Source organism: Triticum aestivum, chromosome 5B (assembly GCF_018294505.1).
Source record: "Triticum aestivum cultivar Chinese Spring chromosome 5B, IWGSC CS RefSeq v2.1, whole genome shotgun sequence".
Taxonomy (NCBI): Eukaryota; Viridiplantae; Streptophyta; class Magnoliopsida; order Poales; family Poaceae; genus Triticum; species Triticum aestivum.
Window position 1 is genome coordinate 496219833 of NC_057807.1, and position 23134 is coordinate 496242966.

Below are 23134 nucleotides of genomic sequence, written 5' to 3' on the forward strand. Positions count from 1 at the left end.
CCCATCCGGCCTCAGTTTAAACGAGGCCAGACGCTGGCCAAGCTCCTACCGTCCGCCCTCTATTTACACGAGGCCAGACAGACAACGGGCAAGAATCGCACCCCTCCGCCGCTCCCCCATCTCCTCCTTCACCATTTTCTCCACCCTTCCGATGGCTTCCGATGAACCGTTCTCCGGCATATTACCCGGCTGGGTGGCCCTCCGAGCCCTCCGGATACGGGCGAGGCCTCTCTGTGCTTCACCAACCTCGCTTGGCCCGACGGAGCCAGTTGCCGCCCCAAGCAGGAGCGTGGTTCAGCAACTCGCAGCTCCAGTTAAGCTCGATGAGGAGTGGCGAGATGCTCCATGCTGGCACGGCGGCAAGCACGCCGGTACGGGCACCATCGCTACCGCGTCGTATCGCGCTACCAGTGTCTGCGGTGGCCGCACCTCCCGTGTCTGCGGCAGCGCCGTGCAGGCAGAGACAGAAGCCGAGGGCATGGAGAGCGATGAGTCGGTGGCCAGCTTCTCCGTGTCCGTCACCATCATCAAGGAGAAGTAGAACACGGGAGGCCGCTGCCACTTGGGACCCATGAAGGCCACCGCCGAGGCGACGACCACAGATTCAGGTGATTTCTTTACTGCTTCGTCTCTTCTGAGGACCTTCATCGACCCTGCAAGTGTCTGACGGACATGAGGAAGACGAAGGGATCCGCGGGCGGCCATTTAGAACTAAAATAAGTCTAGATATATCCATTTCTAGGACAAGTATTACCGGACGGAGGGAGTATTAATTATACAAGAGAGCCGGATTGACACCTCTTAGTTCATGTAAATGTAATGAAATCCATCATGTTTATATGAAGATCGGGCTTTTTTATACGAAATCCTTCATGCTTATATGAAATCAGTCCGTGTTTGCACGAATTTCATCTGGTTGGTTAGAGTTGTAAAAATGTATGCCGCTGGCGTTTGATGTCGTCCTCCACGGAAGGAAGCGGGAGGAAATTTGCTGGCTGCCGTTGGAGATGCTCTTTATGCTGGAAATAATAGAGTGACATCCAATCCATTTGAGTTAATTGCCTGTATGATTGTCCCTCTATAAAAAGTTAATTGCATGTACAGTGTACACGTGACTTGTAGGGTGGCTACAGCTTCGTACAGAAAGTTAAAAATAAACAAGTCCATCCTTAATATTCTAAGTACTCTGTGGGTTCCACTGTCAGTACATTAGCGAAAAAGTATATATTAAATAAGTAGAGTAATATATAATATAAAAATCTAAAGTTAAAAGACAGAATTCAAACTCATGTCATCGCATTGCGAGCATCCGGCGCTAACCAGCCCAGCACATTTTTGTTGTAGACCATGCTGGAGATATATCTCCATGTCTACTCTTATATATACTCCATTCATTCCTAAATATTTGTCTTTTTTAGATTTCAAATGGACTACCACATACGGATGTGTATGTAGACATATTTTAGAGTGTAGATTCACTCATTTTGCTACGTATGTCTTTTCAGGAAGGGGTCAGATTTGTCCTTGATTTATTTATGAGGTATCCAGATGGCATTGCACCACCAAGAAAAGAGGGTAACATCAAAATTATGGACTACTTTTTTGAGTATGTTGGTAAGGTCCGGTCATAGTCACTTGTTGAAATCTCTAAAAAGACAAATACTCCCTCCGTCCGGAAATACTTGTCATCAAAATGGATAAAAGGAAATGTATCTAGACGTATTTTAGTTTTAGATACATCTATTTTTATCCATTTTGACGACAAGTATTTTCGGACGAAGGGAGTAGAAAACAGAGTTGGTGATGATGGTGTGCGTGCCATCCTGCAATATAGGCCGTCGGATTTATATCTAACGGATAGGAAAGAAACTATGGCAATTTTGCAAAAATTTACCCACACGTCTCTCCACGTTCGCAAATAAGGCCTTCCCTCGTTCAGACTTTTCTCTCACAAGATAAACTACTCATACAAATGCATCTTGATGTTCCGTGCAACGCACGGGCAGCTAGCTAATTTCTTTTAAAATAGTTGCTGCGATAATTGGGTTGAAGTGATATATTTTATGTTTGCCCCGAATGATTTCAGATTCACTAGTAGTAACAAAGAAAAGGTTGCCTTGTTAATTAACAGAAAACAGGTTGAAAACTATCACATGAGGCCGGTAAAAACAAGGCACACTGGGTTCAGCGTCATCATCACTACAGCTGTGCGCGCGTGAGAAGTCTACATATCGATTGGGCTACCGAGCGAGGCACGGAGACACAATGTTTGAGAGAGAAACCAATTGACAGATTATGATCAGATCGAGTTGTCACCCTTCTGCTGTCATTGTTGGGGGGGGGAGGGAGAGAAAGACGTATCGAGAGTGTGCGCGGTAGGCACAGAGGCACAACTAGCGAGTGTGTGTGTGTGTGTTTGAAAGAGGAGTAGATAGATTATTATCAAGACCGATGTGCCACCCTACTCCTTCAGTGCCGGGTAGTGTGTGTGTGTGTATGTTTGAGAGAGAATCCAGTCGATAGATTAGTATCAAGATCGAGGTTTCACCCTACTCCTTTGGTGCCGGGTAGTGTGTGTGTGTATGTTTGAGAGAGAAGCCAGTCGATAGATTAGTATCAAGATCGAGGTGTCACCCTACTCCTTCGGTGTTGGGAAGTGTGGGTGTGTGGGGGGGGGGGCAGTGACACTCACATATCTCTACTCTTATAAAAAACAGAGTTGGTGATGATGGTGTTCCTGCCATCCCGCAATATAGGCCATCCGATTTATATCCGATGGACAGGAAGGAAAATATGACAATTTTGCAAAAAGATACCCACACCCCTCTCCGCATTTGCAAATAAGGCATTCCCTCGTTCATCCTTTTCTCCCACAAGATAAACTTCTCATACAAATGCATCTTGATGTTCCGTGCAACGCATGGGCATCTTGCTAGTAGGGAGAAGGAGTTTGTGTGACACATATCTAGCTATATTAAGGGATATGTAGATAGCATATGTGTGAGAGACATTATTATACTTCGAGACATTAGTGGCTGCGGGTGGGCGGAACTAAAGGGGTGGGCGTGTTAGACATAGAGAGCGTGTGTGTTTCTGTGTGAGAGAATTGTAGGACGGGGTAGAAAGACGAATTTAACCCTGACGGAGGGAGAGAAATACACAAAGTGCACGTGTGTGATTCCGATGCCCACAGGGAAAAGAGATATGTATGCGTGTGAGAGAGATTGCACAATTCATTCACGTATCACTATCTAGCGATCGTGGACGTGCATCGCTCGAACATAAGTCAATATCTACTTCGTATCGTGGCCAAATGTACAATATCGATTCAACGATGTAAAGATTGGACACTCACATATCACATTTTTTCTATTTAAATAAACCTTTTCAGTTGTGCATGCCAAAGTTACAGTGATGTTTCTACAAACAACCAATGTAGCTATCATGCACATGCACCATTGTTACTCTTGCATTCAAATTCATTAGTCTTGGATGATTTAAGTTTCTATTTTGAAGTAATATATGTAATATTCATATATGAATTCAACGGGTACACAATTTATGAAATGGAGGCTATGTAATCATATGAGGTAACACATTTAAGTAGCTAACTACAATATCCATTTCTTTTTGTGCGCCTCTACACTAACACGTCAATGCATTATGTTTAAAGTAAATAACCAATGGCACTAAATTATCTATTTACACGAGAAATACGTAGGCTGAGCGTTTGATCCCTTTTTTTGTGAATGCGCCACTACACCCGTACGATTGGCCGTGCCCGTGTGAACGTCCAAGTTATTGGCGCATCATCCCGAGTTATTGTCTTTTTTTCTGGGGTGGATTTCACACCAGTTATTAACTGCTGATGCGTGCCCCGTGTACACAGTCTAGCATGACCTTCCCGCTAGCACGGTCCAAAATTAGTTGAAACTGGATACGAATGATATCGCGGGCGGCAAAATCTCCCGCCTCCTTCTAAAATTTCCGCCACCTTAGTCTTTAGCATGCGAAATCCCCCTTTTGTCCTTGGTGCATGGATACCAACAGTTACAATACCGCCCTCATCTACATGATAGGTCGGGGTTGCTTTGGTAACTTCTGGTTCCCCCGACTACACGGCACCCCCATTTCCTCTCCCCCTCCTGCAAAAACGACTAACTCCACAACACCAGAGCATCTTACATCACGCCATCCATACTTCATCGCCCTTTCTCCCCTCCCCTCTCGAAACCCTAGACTGCTCATCCACCGGCGTACCATAGCCCATTCACAGCCAGCGGCGTCCACCTCGCCTTATCTGCTTCTGCGGCCGCATCTACCCCTCCCACCTCCCCTAGAAACAAGTAGACTGCTCATCCACCACTGTACCACAGTCCATTCAGTGTCGGCCTTGTCGATGGCGCCAGATCTGCTTCGTCGGTACTCTCGTCAACCGCCGCGCATCTACAGCGGCTCATTCGTACTCCCCACCGGAGACGCTTCGTCCACACACCCCGGAGCCGCCCCACCGACGACCCCGACGACGACCTCTGATCCTCTTCGCCGACACCTTCCTCAAACCTACCGGAGCCGCTTCGCCGACACCTTCCTCAACCCTACCGGAGCCGCTTCACCGACACAATCGTTAACCCTACCGGAGTAGCTTCGCCTATACCATTCTTAACCCTACCGGGGCCGCTTTGCCAACTCACAAGTCCACGACCTCAGATCCGCTTCCTCGCACCCTCATCCAACCTACCGGGGCAGCTTCTGACGCCCCGTCCACGGCCGCAGATCCGCATCGTCGACACCGCCCTTAACCCAACCACCGGAGCAGCTTCTGTTGCCCCATCCACGGCCGCAGATCCGCATCGTCGACACCATCCTTAACCCAACCACTGGAGCAACTTCTGAGGCCCCGTCCACGACCGCAGATCCGCTTCGTCGACACTATCCTTAACCCAACCACCGGAGCAGCTTCACCTACGCCCTCGTCCACGGCCATAGATCCGCTTCACCCACACCGTAGTCCAGCCTACCGGAGCCGCTCCACAAACACCCTACTCGACGGTTCTAGATCTCCTTACCGGACCCCGACAGCCAGCGCAGCGTCATCACCCTCGACGTTTCTAACCTGATTCCCACCGTCTGGAGAGATGCAAGGCACCCGCCACGGCCTAGGTACTTGTCACCTTTAAACCCGTCAAGCATCACCTGCCCGATGCACTTCAAATATACTAACCGGTCGCTATTACCTGTTATGCAGCTGGTAAAAACTACAAGGGCGATGTTTCTTCTGGATCTAACAGCTTGGCCAACCAAGATCCTGGACTGAGGCATTGCTATGATCTTGTAAGCGCGTCTCTCTCTCTTGTATTGTTCTGTGCCTGCCAGCGTGCTTTACTAGGATTTTCGACCAGTAATCCCTTTGTGCAGACAATGATTTCTACTACTGGCTGCTAAATTAGATATGTAGATGTCATACATGATACTACCTGGTACCTCCGTTCCTAAATATAAGTCTTTTAGAGATTCCACTATAGGCTACAAACGGAGCAAAATGAGTGAATCTACACTCGAAAATGCATCTATATACATCTTTATGTGGTCCATACTGGAATCTCTACAAAGGCATATATTTAGGAACAGGGGCAGTACATTACACAAAATCGTAGGTGGCATGTAGGAATTCCAGTGCACTACATTAGGCTCCCTTAGAGTGCCTGCTAGTCCAGCATACAGAGTCATGGCTAGTTTATGGTACGCACAAAATCGTTAATTGGTGGTTTAAATATGCGCAAGGGATATGCAATGTAGTATCATGTAGAGATGTCTGAAATTAGCCGTGTCAACTTGCAGATAGGGTTACACAATGAAAAAGTACAAGATGCATGTGGCAATTTCATGGAACATCACAAAAAAGGAGAGGCAGCGGTGAGCCTATACAGTGTGCTATGGTACGTCACTCCTCCATTGAAATCATCGTGACATGTTATTTGTATGCCAGTTCTATTAGCCAAGTTTCTTAGGGACAATTATTACGAGTTATCCTAAGAAAATAAGCACCTGCGAATATAAGCTCCATGTAATACGCCAACCAGTTCTTTTCATTGCGTTTTCAGCTTATCTTTGGTATGATCAGTGGAAAGTCTAGATTGCATTATATATTTTTCATTTTGCTGCCCATATGGAAATTAATTTGCCTTGCAAACATCACAAACTGAACCCAGTGCAGTAATTAATAGGTTAGGAAAACAGACCATCACTATTTGCTCAAAATGCAAATACAAAGATACCATCTACTTGGCACAATCTACTTTGGTCAATGTTTTCCATAGAGATCCCATTGCCTAATTTAAATGAAGAAGGCATGACCCACATTTAAATGAAGAACAATTATTTATTGAAATTTGATGGTCCAAGTGGCTGGTTATTATCATATAGCAGCACCACCTAAAAGCATCATATAGCAGCAGCAGCAGCTCATAGCAACTCATCATACAGCAGCAGCAGTCTGCAATTCATCATATACCAGCAGAAGCTCATAGCAATTCATCATATAGCAGCAGCAGGAGCAGCTCATAGCAATTCATCATATAGCAGCAGTAGGAGCAGCTCATAGCAATTCATCATATAGCAGCAGCAGGAGCAGCTTGTAGCAACTCATCATATAGCAGCAGCAGCAACTCATAGCAATTCATCATATAGTAGCAGTAGCAGCTCATAGCAACTCATCATACAGCAGCAGAAGCTCATAGCAATTCATCATATAGCAGCAGCAGGAGCAGCTCATAGCAATGCATCATATAGCAGCAGCAGAAGCAACTCATAGCAATTCATCGTATAGTGGATCAAAATGAAAATTTGGCAAAAAATCAGAGGAGATCCTCACCTTGTTGGATGAGCTCATCCTTCAATAGCACCTCAAGGCCATGGCCTGGGAGGAGGGCAGTGAAGGAAATATGCCCTAGAGGCAATAATAAAGTTATTATTTATTTCCTCATATCATGATAAATGTTTATTATTCATGCTAGAATTGTATTAACCGGAAACATGATACATGTGTGAATACATAGACAAACATATAGTCACTAGTATGCCTCTACTTGACTAGCTCATTAATCAAAGATGGTTATGTTTCCTAACCATAGAGATGTGTTGTCATTTGATTAATGGGATCACATCATTAGAAGAATGATGTGATTGACATGACCCATTCCGTTAGCCTAGCACTTGATCATTTAGTATACTGCTATTGCTTTCTTCATGACTTATACATGTTCCTGTAACTATGAGAAATATGCAACTCCCGTTTACCGGAGGAACACTTTGGGTACTACCAAACGTCACAACGTAACTGGGTGATTATAAAGGAGTACTACAGGTGTCTCCGAAGGTACATGTTGAGTTGGCGTATTTCGAGATTATGTTTTGTCACTCCGATTGTCGGAGAGGTATCTCTGGGCCCTCTCGGTAATGCACATCATTATAAGCCTTGCAAGCAATGTGACCAAATGAGTTGGTTACAGGATGATGCATTACGGAACGAGTAAAGAGACTTGCCGGTAACGAGATTGAACTAGGTATTGGATACCGATGATCAATTCTCGGGCAAGTAACATACCGATGACAAAGGGAACAACGTATATTGTTATGCGGTTTGACCGATAAAGATCTTCGTAGAATATATAGGAACCAATATGGGCATCCAGGTCCCGCTATTGGTTATTGACCGAGAATGGTTCTAGGTCATGTCTATATAGTTCTCGAACCCGTAGGGTCCGCACGCTTAATGTTACGATGACAGTTTTATTATGAGTTTATAAGTTTTGATGTACCGAAGTTTGTTCGGAGTCCCGGATGTGATCACGGACATGACGAGGAGTCTCGAAATGGCCGAGACATAAAGATTGATATATTGGAAGCCTATGTTTGGACATCGGAAAGGTTCCGGGTGAAATCGGGATTTTACCGGAACACCAGGGGGTTTCCGGAACCCTCCCGGGGGTTAATGGGCCTTAGTGGGCCATGAGGGAGAAGAGGAGGGCCGGCCAGGGCAGGCCGCGCGCCCCCTCCCCCCTAGTCCGAATAGGACAAGGAAGGGGGGGGGGCGGCGCCCCCCTTTCCTCTTTCCCCTCCCCCCTTTCCTTCTCCACCAAGGCAAGAGGGGGGAGTCCTACTCCCGGTGGGAGTAGGACTCCTCCAGGCGCACCCCAAGTGGGCCGGCCGCACCTTCCCCTCCGTCCTTTACATACGGGGGCAGGGGGGCACCCCATAACACACAAGTTGATCTACGGATCGTTCCTTAGCCGTGTGCGGTGCCCCCCTCCACCATATTCCACCTCGGTCATATCGTCGCGAAGTTTAGGCGAAGCCCTGCGCCGGTAGAGCATCATCATCGTCATCACAGCATCGTGCTGACGGAACTCATCCCCGAAGCTTTGCTGGATCGGAGCCCGGGGATCGTCATCGAGCTGAACGTGTGCTGAACTTGGAGGTGCCGTACGTTCGGTGCTTGGATCGGTCGGATCGTGAAGACGTACGACTACATCAACCGCATTGTCATAACGCTTCCGCTTACGGTCTACGAGGGTACGTGGACGGACACTCTCCCCTCTCGTTGCTATGTCATCACCATGATCTTGCATGTACGTAGGAAATTTTTTGAAATTACTACGTTCCCCAACAGTGGCATCCGAGCCTAGGTTTCATGCGTTGATGTTATATGCACGAGTAGAACACAAGTGAGTTGTGGGCGATATAAGTCATACTGCTTACCAGCATGTCATACTTTGGTTCAGCGGCATTGTGAGATGAAGCGGCCCGGACCGACATTACGCGTACGCTTACGCGAGACTGGTTTCACCGCTACGAGCACTCGTTGCTTAAAGGTGACCGGCAGGTGTCTGTCTCTCTCACTTTAGTTGAACCGAGTGTGGCTACGCCCGGTCCTTGTGAAGGTTAAAACAGCACCAACTTGACAAACTATCGTTGTGGTTTTGATGCGTAGGTAAGAACGGTTCTTGCTAAGCCCGTAGCAGCCACGTAAAAATTGCAACAACAAAGTAGAGGACGTCTAACTTGTTTTTGCAGGGCATGTTGTGATGTGATATGGTCAAGATGTGATGCTATATTTTATTGTATGAGATGATCATGTTTTGTAACCGAAGTTATCGGCAACTGGCAGGAGCCATATGGTTGTCGCTTTATTGTATGAAATGCAAACTCCCTGTAATTGCTTTACTTTATCACTAAGCGGTAGCGATAGTCGTAGAAGCAATAGATGGCGTAACGACAACGATGCTACGATGGAGATCAAGGTGTCGCGCCGGTGACGATGGTGATCACGACGGTGCTTCGAAGATGGAGATCACAAGCACAAGATGATGATGGCCATATCATATCACTTGTATTGATTGCATGTGATGTTTATCCTTTATGCATCTTATCTTGCTTTGATTGACAGTAGCATTTTAAGATGATCTCTCACTTAATAATCAAGAAGTGTTCTCCCTGAGTATGCACCATTGCGAAAGTTCTTCGTGCTGAGACACCACGTGATGATCGGGTGTGATAGGCTCTACGTTCAAATACAACGAGTGCAAAACAGTTGCACACGCGGAATACTCAGGTCATACTTGACGAGCCTAGCATATACAGATATGGCCTCGGAACACGGAGACCGAAAGGTCGAACGTGAATCATATAGTAGATATGATCAACATAGTGATGTTCACCATTGAAACTACTCCATCTCACGTGATGACCGGACATGGTTTAGTTGATTTGGATCACGTGATCACTTAGATGACTAGAGAGATGTCTGTCTAAGTGGGAGTTCTTAAGTAATATGATTAATTGAACTTAAATTTATCATGAACTTAGTACCTGATAGTATTTTGCTTGTCTATGTTTGTTTGTAGATAGATGGCTCGTGCTGTTGTTTCGTAAAATTTTAATGCGTTCCTTGAGAAAGCAAAGTTGAAAGATGATGGTAGCAATTACACGGACTGGGTCCGTAACCTGAGGATTATCCTCATTGCTGCACAGAAAAGTTACGTCCTAGAAGCACCGCTGGGTGCCAGGCCTGCTGCTGATGCAACTGACGACGTTAAGAACGTCTGGCAGAGCAAAGCTGATGACTACTCGATAGTTCAGTGTGCCATGCTTTACGGCTTAGAACCGGGTCTTCAACGACGTTTTGAACGTCATGGAGCATATGAGATGTTTCAGGAGTTGAAGTTAGTATTTCAAGCAAATGCCCGGATTGAGAGATATGAAGTCTCCAATAAGTTCTATAGCTGCAAGATGGAGGAGAATAGTTCTGTCAGTGAACACATACTCAAAATGTCTGGGTATAATAATCACTTGATTCAACTGGGAGTTAATCTTCCTGATGATAGTGTCATTGACAGAATTCTCCAATCACTGCCACCAAGCTACAAGAGCTTCGTGATGAACTATAGTATGCAAGGGATGAACAAAACTATTCCCGAGCACTTCGCAATGCTAAAAGCTGCGGAGGTAGAAATCAAAAAGGAGCATCAAGTGTTGATGGTTAACAAGGCCACCAGTTTCAAGAAAAAGGGCAAAGGGTAGAAGAAGGGGAACTTTAAAAAGAACAGCAAGCAAGTTGCTGCTCAAGAGAAGAAACCCAAGTCTGGACCTAAGCCTGAAACTAAGTGCTTCTACTGCAAGCAGACTGGACACTGGAAGCGGAACTGCCCCAAGTATTTGGCGGATAAGAAGGATGGCAAAGTGAACAAAGGTATATGTGATATACATGTTATTGATGTGTACCTTACTAATGCTCGCAGTAGCACCTGGGTATTTGATACTGGTTCTGTTGCTAATATTTGCAACTCGAAACAGGGACTACGAATTAAGCGAAGATTGGCTAAGGACGAGGTGACAATGCGCGTGGGAAATGGTTCCAAAGTCGATGAGATCGCGGTCGGCAGGCTACCTCTACATCTACCATCGGGATTAGTTTTAGACCTAAATAATTGTTATTTGGTGCCAGCGTTGAGCATGAACATTATATCTGGATCTTGTTTGATGCGAGACGGTTATTCATTTAAATCAGAGAATAATGGTTGTTCTATTTATATGAGTAATATCTTTTATGGTCATGCACCCTTAAAGAGTGGTCTATTTTTATTGAATCTCGATAGTAGTGTTACATATATTCATAGTGTTGAAACCAAAAGATGCAGAGTTGATAACGATAGTGCAACTTATTTGTGGCACTGCTGTTTAGGTCATATCGGTGTAAAGCGCATGAAGAAACTCCATAGTGATGGGCTTTTGGAATCACTTGATTATGAATCACTTGGTACTTGCGAACCGTGCCTCATGGGCAAGATGACTAAAACGCCGTTCTCCGGAACTATGGAGCGAGCAACTGATTTGTTGGAGATCATACATACTGATGTTTGTGGTCCAATGAATGTTGAGGCTCGCGGCGGGTATCGTTATTTTCTCACCTTCACAGATGATTTGAGCAGATATGGGTATATCTACTTAATGAAACACAAGTCTGAAACATTTGAAAAGTTCAAAGAATTTCAGAGTGAAGTGGAAAATCATCGTAACAAGAAAATAAAGTTTCTACAATCTGATCGTGGAGGAGAATATTTGAGTTACGAGTTTGGTCTACACTTGAAACAATGCGGAATAGTTTCGCAACGCATGCCACCCGGAACACCACAATGAAATGGTGTGTCCGAACGTCGTAATCGTACTTTACTAGATATGGTGCGATCTATGATGTCTCTTACTGATTTACCGCTATCGTTTTGGGGTTATGCTTTAGAGACGGCCGCATTCACGTTAAATAGGGCACCATCAAAATCTGTTAAGACAACACCTTATGAACTGTGGTTTGGCAATAAACCAAAGTTGTCGTTTCTTAAAGTTTGGGGCTGCGATGCTTAGGTGAAGAAACTTCAACCAAATAAGCTCGAACCCGAATCGGAGAAATGTGTCTTCATAGGATACCCAAAAGAGACTATTGGGTACACCTTCTATCACAGATCTGAGGGCAAGATTTTCGTTGCTAAAATCGGATTCTTTCTAGAGAAGGAGTTTCTCTCGAAAGAAGTGAGTGGGAGGAAAGTAGAACTTGATGAGATAACTGTATCTACTCCCTTGTTGGAAAGTAGTTCATCACAAGAACCGGTTCCTGTGACAACTACACCAACTAGTGAGGAAGCTGATGATATTGATCATGAAACTTCAGATCAAGTTTCTACTGAACCTCGTAGGTCTACCAGAGTAAGATCCGCACCAGAGTGGTACGGTAATCCTATTCTGGAAGTCATGTTGCTTGACCATGATGAACCTACGAACTATGAGGAAGCGATGATGAGCCCAGATTCCGCAAAATGGCTAGAGGCCATGAAATCTGAGATGGGATCCATGTACGAAAACAAAGTATGGACTTTGGTTGACTTGCTCGATGATCAGCAAGCCATTGAGAATAAATGGATCTTTAAGAAGAAGACTGACACTGATGGTAATATAACTTTCTATAAAGCTCGACTTGTTGCGAAAGGTTTTCGACAAGTTCAAGGGGTTGACTACGATGAGACTTTCTCACCCGTAGCGATGCTTAAGTCTGTCCGAATCATGTTAGTTATTGCTGCATTTCATGATTATGAAATTTGGCAAATGGATGTCAAAACTGCATTCTTGAATGGATTTCTGGAAGAAGAGTTGTATATGATGCAACCAGAAGGTTTTGTTGATACAAAAGGTGCTAACAAAGTGTGAAAGCTCCAACGATCCATTTATGGACTGGTGCAAGCATCTCGGAGTTGGAATAAATGTTTTGATAGTGTGATCAAAGCATATGGTTTTATACAGACTTTTGGAGAAGCCTGTATTTACAAGAAAGTGAGTGGGAGATCTGTAGCATTTCTAATTTTATATGTAGATGACATATTATTAATTGGAAATGATATAGAATTTCTGGATAGCATAAAGGGATACTTGAATAAAAGTTTTTCAATGAAAGACCTCGGTGAAGCTGCTTACATATTGGGCATCAAGATCTATAGAGATAGATCAAGACGCTTAATAGGACTTTCACAAAGCACATACCTTGACAAAATTTTGAAAAAGTTCAAAATGGATCAGGCAAAGAAAGGTTTCTTGCCTGTTCTACAAGGTGTGAAGTTGAGTCAAACTCAATGCCCGACCACAACAGAAGATAGAGAGAAAATGAAAGATGTTCCCTATGCTTCAGCTATAGGCTCTATCATGTATGCAATGCTGTGTACTAGACCTGATGTATGCTTAGCAATAAGCTTGGCAGGAAGGTACCAAAGTAATCCAGGAGTGGATCACTGGACAGCGGTCAAGAACATCCTGAAATACCTGAAAAGGACTAAGGATATGTTTCTCGTATATGGAGGTGACAAAGAGCTAGTCGTAAATGGTTACGTTGATGCAAGCTTTGACACTGATCCGGACGATTCTAAATCGCAAACCGGATACGTGTTTTTATTAAACGGTGGAGCTGTAAGTTGGTGCAGTTCTAAACAAAGCGTCGTGGCGGGATCTACATGTGAAGCGGAGTACATAGCTGCTTCTGAAGCAGCAAATGAGGGAGTCTGGATGAAGGAGTTCATTACCGATCTAGGTGTCATACCTAGTGCATCGGGACCAATGAAGATCTTCTGTGATAATGCTGGTGCAATTGCTTTGGCAAAGGAATCCAGATTTCACAAGAGGACCAAGCACGTCAAGAGACGCTTCAATTCCATTCGGGACCAAGTCCAAGTGGGAGACATAGAGATTTGCAAAATACATACGGATCTGAATGTTGCAGACCCGTTGACTAAGCCTCTCTCACGAGCAAAACATGATCAACACCAAGAGTCCATGGGTGTTAGAATCATTACTATGTAATCTAGATTATTGACTTTAGTGCAAGTGGGAGACTGAAGGAAATATGCCCTAGAGGCAATAATAAAGTTATTATTTATTTCCTCATATCATGATAAATGTTTATTATTCATGCTAGAATTGTATTAACCGGAAACATGATACATGTGTGAATACATAGACAAACATATAGTCACTAGTATGCCTCTACTTGACTAGCTCATTAATCAAAGATGGTTATGTTTCCTAACCATAGACATGTGTTGTCATTTGATTAATGGGATCACATCATTAGAAGAATGATGTGATTGACATGACCCATTCCGTTAGCCTAGCACTTGATCATTTAGTATACTGCTATTGCTTTCTTCATGACTTATACATGTTCCTGTAACTATGAGAAATATGCAACTCCCGTTTACCGGAGGAACACTTTGGGTACTACCAAACGTCACAATGTAACTGGGTGATTATAAAGGAGTACTACAGGTGTCTCCGAAGGTACATGTTGAGTTGGTGTATTTCGAGATTAGGTTTTGTCACTCCGATTGTCGGAGAGGTATCTCTGGGCCCTCTCGGTAATGCACATCATTATAAGCCTTGCAAGCAATGTGACCAAATGAGTTGGTTACGGGATGATGCATTACGGAATGAGTAAAGAGACTTGCCGGTAACGAGATTGAACTAGGTATTGGATACCGACGATCAAATCTCGGGCAAGTAACATACCGATGACAAAGGGAACAACGTATATTGTTATGCGGTTTGACCGATAAAGATCTTCGTAGAATATATAGGAACCAATATGGGCATCTAGGTCCCGCTATTGGTTATTGACCGAGAATGGTTCTAGGTCATGTCTATATAGTTCTCGAACCCGTAGGGTCCGCACACTTAACATTATGATGACAGTTTTATTATGAGTTTATAAGTTTTGATGTACCGAAGTTTGTTCGGAGTCCCGGATGTGATCACGGAGATGACGAGGAGTCTCGAAATGGTCGAGACATAAAGATTGATATATTGGAAGCCTATGTTTGGACATCAGAAAGGTTCCGGGTGAAATCGGGATTTTACCGGAACACCAGGGGGTTTCCGGAACCCTCCCGGGGGTTAATGGGCCTTAGTGGGCCATGAGGGAGAAGAGGAGGGCCGGCCAGGGCAGGCCGCGCGCCCCCTCCCCCCTAGTCCGAATAGGACAAGGAAGGGGGGGGCGCCCCCTTTCCTCTTTCCCCTCCCCCCTTTCCTTCTCCACCAAGGCAAGAGGGGGGAGTCCTACTCCCGGTGGGAGTAGGACTTCTCCAGGCGCACCCCAAGGGGGCCGGCCGCACCTCCCCCTCCCTCCTTTATATACGGGGGCAGGGGGCACCCCATAACACACAAGTTGATCTACGGATCGTTCCTTAGCCGTGTGCGGTGCCCCCCTCCACCATATTCCACCTCGGTCATATCGTCGCGGAGTTTAGGCGAAGCCCTGCGCCGGTAGAGCATCATCATCGTCACCACGCCATCGTGCTGACGGAACTCATCCCCGAAGCTTTGCTGGATCAGAGCCCGGGGATCGTCATCGAGCTGAACGTGTGCTGAACTCGGAGGTGCCGTACGTTCGGTGCTTGGATCGGTCGGATCATGAAGACGTATGACTACATCAACCGCGTTGTCATAACGCTTCCGCTTACGGTCTACGAGGGTACGTGGACGGACACTCTCCCCTCTCGTTGCTATGCCATCACCATGATCTTGCGTGTACGTAGGAATTTTTTTGAAATTACTACGTTCCCCAACAGGCAGGGGGAACAAGGTGCCTTTTGCCGCAGTGTGGCATCAGCCGTAGTTGTGCAGCGCCCGCCAGAGTAGTGCGTTGGACGAACCAAAGTGGAGCAGCTGCTGGAGACCATGAGAATGAGGGGCAGCACCAGAGGGAGGAGCAGCCAGGAAGATTTGCCCCTATTCGCCGGCCATGTAGCCTAGCTAGACATAGCATTGTCGAGGACCAGGCCAGATGGGACTAGTGGCGACGGCTCGCTGGAGGAACCCTAGTGCTGCAGGCAAGGGATCAAGGTAGAGGGAAAGGGGAGAGGAGATGCAAGCGGGCAGGGCAATGAATGCTTGCGTGTTTGTTTTTACTTGAGGGTCAGGTGTGACACGGGCGTCAGCAGTTGCATTTTGAGTGTAATGGGCAGACAACAGAGTCATTTCACTATTCCCCTTCCCTTTAATTTTTAGTGAGGTTCTACCCAAAACACCCCCCTCCAAAGCGAAATTAGTTAAGCCCAAGCCCATAACTCAAAAATGACTTCTTTACATCTTTTATGGCTTATTTTGACAATATGCTCTGAAAAGGCAGAATCGAACTGGCCCTTAACCTGTAATTCAATTGTGCGTGCAATGAAGAATCACTCCTGCCTGCTATCTGTACATTTAGGCATCATCATACATGGCATAATCTAATACATGTGCATTCCATTGTAGAATCTGGAATATGCAATGTTTATGTTAGTTCATATGTTGCACATGATGTTTAAATGCCCCTTAAATCTGGTCTTTAAGCCTCCTTCTTTGCTTCTTTTCTTGATATGTAAGATTTGCTCACACATCTGTTCAATTGCTTGTTTGCATCAGCCAGCCATACTAGGACTGTTTGCTTTGATTGCTTGCTGTTCTTGACCTAACACTCTAGCAGAGCTTGTCAACGATTTAAACACTAAGGGCTGCTGTAGTGGGGCCTTGTCTAACTCATAGGTGACATCAAGGTTTGGCTGTACACTACAGTAGGCTCTCCAAGAGTACCTGGAGATCCAGTTCGAAGGTATGCCTAGTTTTTACATAGTGCAGACATAGTAAATGCTCATTTCATTGTGTGCAAGTGCAAGAGATGCGGCATGTTTCATTATGTGGTGTTGTTTTGTTATAATCTCATCCTTTTGTGTTGTGACACCCCAAAAATTTAACCTTGTTTTATTAATTAAAATTTTGCCTAGAAACTAAAACTTTTATTTTCTATAATTCCTTCTGATTTCAGAACCTCTCTTTTCTTTATTATTATCGAGTTTTACCCCAAGTGAAATCTTTTCAATCATTGTTGGACTTATTTTTCCTCTCAAGTAAAACAATTATTTATTAGTGGGATTATTTGCATAATTTTTTTCCCTGATGCCTTATTTCTTGAAAAATGATTTTTCTAAGCTTCAGGGCCTCTTTTGCACTACAGCCATTTGATAAATTTATTTAAAAATTCCACCAAAATTTGGAGAGGTCATGTGATGTTTATAAAACACTTTTATGCAAAAACATATTTCATTCCTTGGATATTTTGAGTTCTACACCTAATTTTCAAATCTGGTCCAGTAGACAGTTTTGCACTATAACCTATTTAAATATTTCTTAAAAACTTCTACCAAAATTATGGGATGGCAGTGGTAGCATGCCATCCAACTTTATGGAAAAACCTAGTGATGTTCTTTGAAAAAATTGAGTGTATCAACCTCTTCTTCATTCTGGTCCAACTGGATGGATTGTACTACAGCTATATTTTAACTTGCTCCTTTTGCTGTGATTCCTTTTCCTACTTGTAGCCCTTCCTGCTAGAACCTTAAGTCCAAGAGGTTGAACTCATTGGAGCAATTCTAGTACATGCAATCATGCCCTGTTCTTTCTGTCCAGAACTGAAGTTTTGCAAAACTTGCACTAGCAAGTTTCTTCATTTGGCAAACTAACCTCACCACCCTCTCTTGCATCTAAAGAGACCCCACTCTGGAAGATTTGACCACTCCAACAAATGCCTAGGTGCATGTGGCATTCTGTCGAGCACCCTGTGGGCATGACCAGTTTTGACATGAGTCTTAGCTTACACTATGATCTTGCTTGTCTTGCCTAACCACCTTGTCCAATAGACTCCTAGCTACTCATAACCTAGGTCTGCTAATTCCCAGCCTCACCCGAGACCTCTAACACGCCCTGGCATTTTGTCGAGCACATCCCGTGCGTGCTCTGAGCGCGAGCAGAGCACGCCTTTTGCATGTGCCGCGCCTGAGCCGCCACGTCGCGCCCCTGGTTTTGCCCACACCACAGAGCTGCGCCACGCACTCCCCTTCTCACCAGAACACGCCAACCAGCCCTGGTGCCCTGCAACACCGCCGTCAGAGCCCTTGGCGGCACGCCGGCGTCCGCGGCGCGCCTCTGCTAGGTCGGTGCCGCCCAAGCCTCTCCCGCTCGCCACCTGCCCCTGGAACAGCTCAGCCTCATCCTCTCGCGTGTCCTCTAGCTCTTGTCGTCGCCACGACGCCCTGCCACTACAGGAAGGCGGTCCGCCGTCGTTCTTATCCGGCCGCCGCAAACCGACCTCGTTGCGCTATATAAGGAGGCCCGGAATCATTCGAGCACGGAGGCAACCTCAGGCCACCCCTATGGCACCCCCTGAGCCCGCAATCGTCGGAGGGAAGCCGTCTTCCCCGACTCCGGCCGGTTTGGCCGCCGCCATGTCCCAGTCCGATTCGTCGCGAGCCGAGCCCCTCCAGTCCAACCAGTGCCATCAACCTTCTCCTCTCACCCTTGCGGAGCCGTCCAGCACCTCAAACACGATCAATAGCCACCGGAGTTCAAACCCCCAAAACTCCCGAAGCCACCGGCCGCCACGAAGCTCGCCGCTGCCGACTCGCTCCATCCCCGCCGGCAAGTAGACCACCGGAAGGACCGCCTTGATCTTGCGGATCCATTCCTGTCCTTGGATCCCCGTGGGATGCCTCCGTTCGTCGGCGGCAATCGCCGGAGCTCCGTCTCTGTTCGGTCGAAGGAAACGGCGCACGCGTGGACTGGTCAAACTTGACCAGTGGGCCAGGCGGGCCCACAGTCAGTGACCCAGCACCGGTCCATGCTGGATAAGTGGAGGCGTAAATCCAAAATACGCCTTCGACGTGGTCAGTTCGAATCGTTTTTCCTTTTCTGTTTTATTTAAAAAAAACAGATTTTTGACCAAAGCTTTGACTGCCTATAACTTTTTAATGATAACTCCAAATGAATTGATTCCTTTTCCTACCTCTCTCAAATTTAATCTAGTTTATTTTAAGATTTATTTGAAAAAAATTCAAAACAACGTTTTGTGCTGTTTTGAGTTTGTGTGTTAATTCAAATTTATTTAAAATAGGACTTTGGAGAGAGAGAAGAAAACTTTCAAAAGTTTTGGAGTGCACCCTGCCTTTCCACACACTGAAGGCAAGCATTCTGAACCCTGGCATAATATTTTGCATGCATTGTTTGACACGATCATGACACCACATCAATATGTAGAATTCGTTATTTTTTGTGGTGATGTGATCATTTGCATGAATGTTTATTGGAAATTTCCTTGCTGTTGGAAATGGACATGCTTGTGATAGTGATCATCCTCGTATACCTTTTGTGCCTACCGGAAAGAAAACGGGAAAGTCTCTGTCTTGGGTAGACCCGAGCTTGTCCCCAGTTTCTCGTCGAGACGAGTGTGTCCGGCATGGCATGAGGGGTATGATGAGTGGTGATTCTGTCTGTTGGATGAGATATATTCGTTATGCTAATCATGCAGGGAACACTTAAAAACCTCCTGAGTCGACCATAGATCGAGTCTTGTTCCAATGACCCCCATACTTGTTTTGTACTACCACTCGTCTCTACAACAAGTAGAGTATGGTTCAGTAAGTTGTCAACCTCTTTCTAGCACACACCGTACAGAGAGGCCATGGTGGAAGATACCGGTTGTAGCTGGTAGGCAGGCCACCTGGTCCGGGGGCATGGGTGTTTTCTGGTTGAGACCGAGAGGGGAGGCCACCCCTTAGAGCGTGCGATATAAATTTGAACCCATGCTACGCGAGGTTGTAGCCTCCCCACTTAGAGTTTTGCTTGACAGGTGTCGTGGGTGATTCCAGACACATGTGAGTTAAGCTGGTGTGTGCAAGTTAGGTGTGTTTTCAACAAAAAGGCCGTAGACGGAATTAGTCCCGATGGACTAAAGGAATCCGTTACTCGTGGGTAAAGAGTACACCCTCTGCAGAGATTAAACCTATTCGAATAGCCGTGTCCATGGTTAAGGATTACAGTCTGGGATGGGTCAAGTGTCGGTCTTAGTGTCGGTCTTCGGAGGAGAAAACTGCTAAACCAGAACTGGGATCACGACTTGAAACTTATGATGATTATGATTATTTTTATTATGGACTAACCCCTTTATATTATTTGAAATATTGAGTATCCCTGGGATGGTTTTACCTCCTGGATATTCACTGTATTTATTTACTTTATAAGCCCTTTATGTGGTGTCGCTCAGACGTCCGACTGTGGCATGTTGTTATTTATTTTCTTTATAAGCCCTTTATGTGGTGTCGCTCAGACGGCCGACTGTGGCATGCTGTTATTTATTTTCTTTATAAGCCCTTTATATGGTGTCTCTCAAACGCCCGATTGTGGCATGCTGTTATTTTCCTTATAAGCCCTTTATGTGGTGTCGTTCAGACGCTCGACTGTGGCATGTTGTTATTTATTTTCTTTATAAGCCCTTTATGTGGTGTCGCTCAGACGCCCGACTGAGGCATTTCTCTTTGTTTACTAACCTTTCGAGGCGTTGCTTCAGACACCCGATCGGTGCATTTTATTATTAATATGTTATTGCATATTCATAAATAACCTGGTTGCATGCATCAGAGTTTTTATTATCTTTTGTGACTGACGTCATGAGCATAAAATATTTCAGAACATGGTTGTTATATTATACCCGTGTTCATAATGTTTGCGAGTACATTCAAAGTACTCACTGGCTTGTCCCTGGCTATTGTCTTGGCCAGATTTCTTGCACGGAGAGGAGCGACCGTGATGACAGCCCCGGAACCTAAGCAACGATGATAGCAGCCTCGTGAAGATAGGAGTTAACCTGGTCAGCTGTTCCTGTGGGAAATGGAGTCCCATAGACACTGATGATTCACAAACCGCTTCCGCCATCAACCACTAGAAACCATTTGTTGTACTCACAGGCCAGAATGGTCTTGTACTACATATTTTGTATTTTGCTTGGAATTTCTGTACCAAGTTGGTGCCTCATCAGCTAATAGTAATCCTGGGGCTGGTGAGCACAAGGGCCATTTTCTGGATATTAATACCCGGAAAACCGGTCGCCACAAACTTGGTATCAGAGCCAGGCTGACTATTGGCTAATCCTATCTTAGCCAGGTCGAAAAACCTAGGTAAACCAACCACCAGACCTTAACCAAAACCCAGCCAAGCTTCTCGTGCAAGATAGCCACACAGCGACCCCGACACTTTTGGCAGTCAGTGCCCAACCTATCAACCTAGCCTGTCGATCACGCGCGAGTGACCGATGCCTATAATGTCTCATTCGCAAACGTGTGGAGGAAGACTCCGTTCCCTTTTTCTATAAAAAGGGCACGCTAGCCTCAACCCAGCACAACACAGCCTCTACCCCAAACCGAGCCATAATGCCTGGTCCCGTAGTGCACAACGAAACCACAGCAACCAACCTTGGAGGTTTTGTGACCATACTCGCAAACCTCACCCGTCGTGCCTATGCGTTAGAAGAGCCCCCAGAATATGTTGTGTACCAAGGACCCATGGGCGGTGAAAGCCGTCAATTCTGGGCCACTGTGCACATCTACGGTAGGGGTCTATCTCCAGAACGCCCCTACAGGTTCACCGGAAGGAAAAATTCCTTCGAGCCACAAGCCATCCAGCTAGCTGCTCGAGAGGCTATAGTTCAACTCCGGCAGTTGTCGCCCAGAGTTAAACGTCGCTCGTTCTACTACTACCCCAGACGCGAAGGGTATGGTAGACCACCCCAAGTTGCCAACGGAGATCGCGAGACGGATCCTGCATTATTGCACCTAGTGCGCTATGTAGGTGCACTAGAGGCACTATTCGATCAAATCACCATTGATCTAATCACAGCTCGTGGAGAGCTGGTTCGTCGAGCCCCAGCGAGAGGAGAAGACGAACCCGACACCGACAACCCAGTCGTGCTGTTCGGACACCCGATCGAGACCCTGAGATCAGCCCCAGACATCAACCAAGATGCTTTGATGACCCCAGAAGTGCTTCATCGCCTTTTGGAAGCACACTCCAACGGGATTGTGGCCAACAATCCCCGCAATGGTCATCATCGCTACCCCAACCCTGCAGCCCCTCTACCATCTCCGACTTATTCCAACGGTGAGACCCGTGGAGAAACCTCGACATCCACAAGGCACACCCGTTTGGATACAAACGAGGTAGACTAAGTCACTCGAGTAGTGCCGAGTCTCAGTGTATCCTCGCTTTGTAATCGTGTGACCTTGTGAATTAATGTAGCCTGTTGTTGTGCCTCTGTTTTAGATAGTAACCTTGCATAATTATGTCAGCACGCAATTGCATATTTTCCAAGCACAGCTACCAAGACCACCCCGACAACTCCCACAGTGATACGTCACTTTAGTGAGGTATTTATCAGTGACTTTGACCTCGACCCTTCGTGCTAAGCTGGCAAATTTATTACCTTTCTCCACGGTAAAATGACCAGCTCCAGTGCTATAAAAAGGCCACCTCATGACCTTGCCAAGCACCCCTCACCTTGTGCACCATTTCCTGCCATGCCGAGCCCTACTATTTATCTGAGAACCCCAGATGCAACCCCAGGTAGCTTTGTCAAAATATTGTGGGACTTTACCTGCAGTACCATGGGTTCTACCCAGCCACCCCAGTATGAGCTGTTCAAGTCGAGAATCACCCCTTCCACCTCGAAATATTGGGCAGCAGTACACATCCCTCTCGTAGACTCCAACCAAGACCCAACGGAGGTTTCCTTCGTGGGGAGATCTATGCCAACCCCCACACATGGCCATAGAGGCTGCTGCTTATGAAGCACTCGCTCGCCTTCGATTCGTGGTACCCTACGCCAGCGAACGAGGGTATTATTACTTTCCGAGCCGTGCAGCACCCGGAGGAGTAACATCTTTTCTTGGTGGGCGATTTGAGAGAGACCCAGTGCTGACCAACCTGGTCCAGTACGTCATCGCTCAAGAACGTTTGACTCAGCGAGTAATGGATTATCTCCAGAGTCTTGCTGTTTTAAATCCTCAGATCGCCATCGGCAGACCACTGAGGCCCGACCAGGAGAGACACATTCATCGGCTCATCAATCCGCTTTCCCCGATAGAAGAGGAGTACATCCCAGTACCAGAGACATTTTCTCGGGACCCCGTCCAGTTACCGTTTGCATTATAGACGTCGCTGCTATGTTTATTCTCGCAACTTT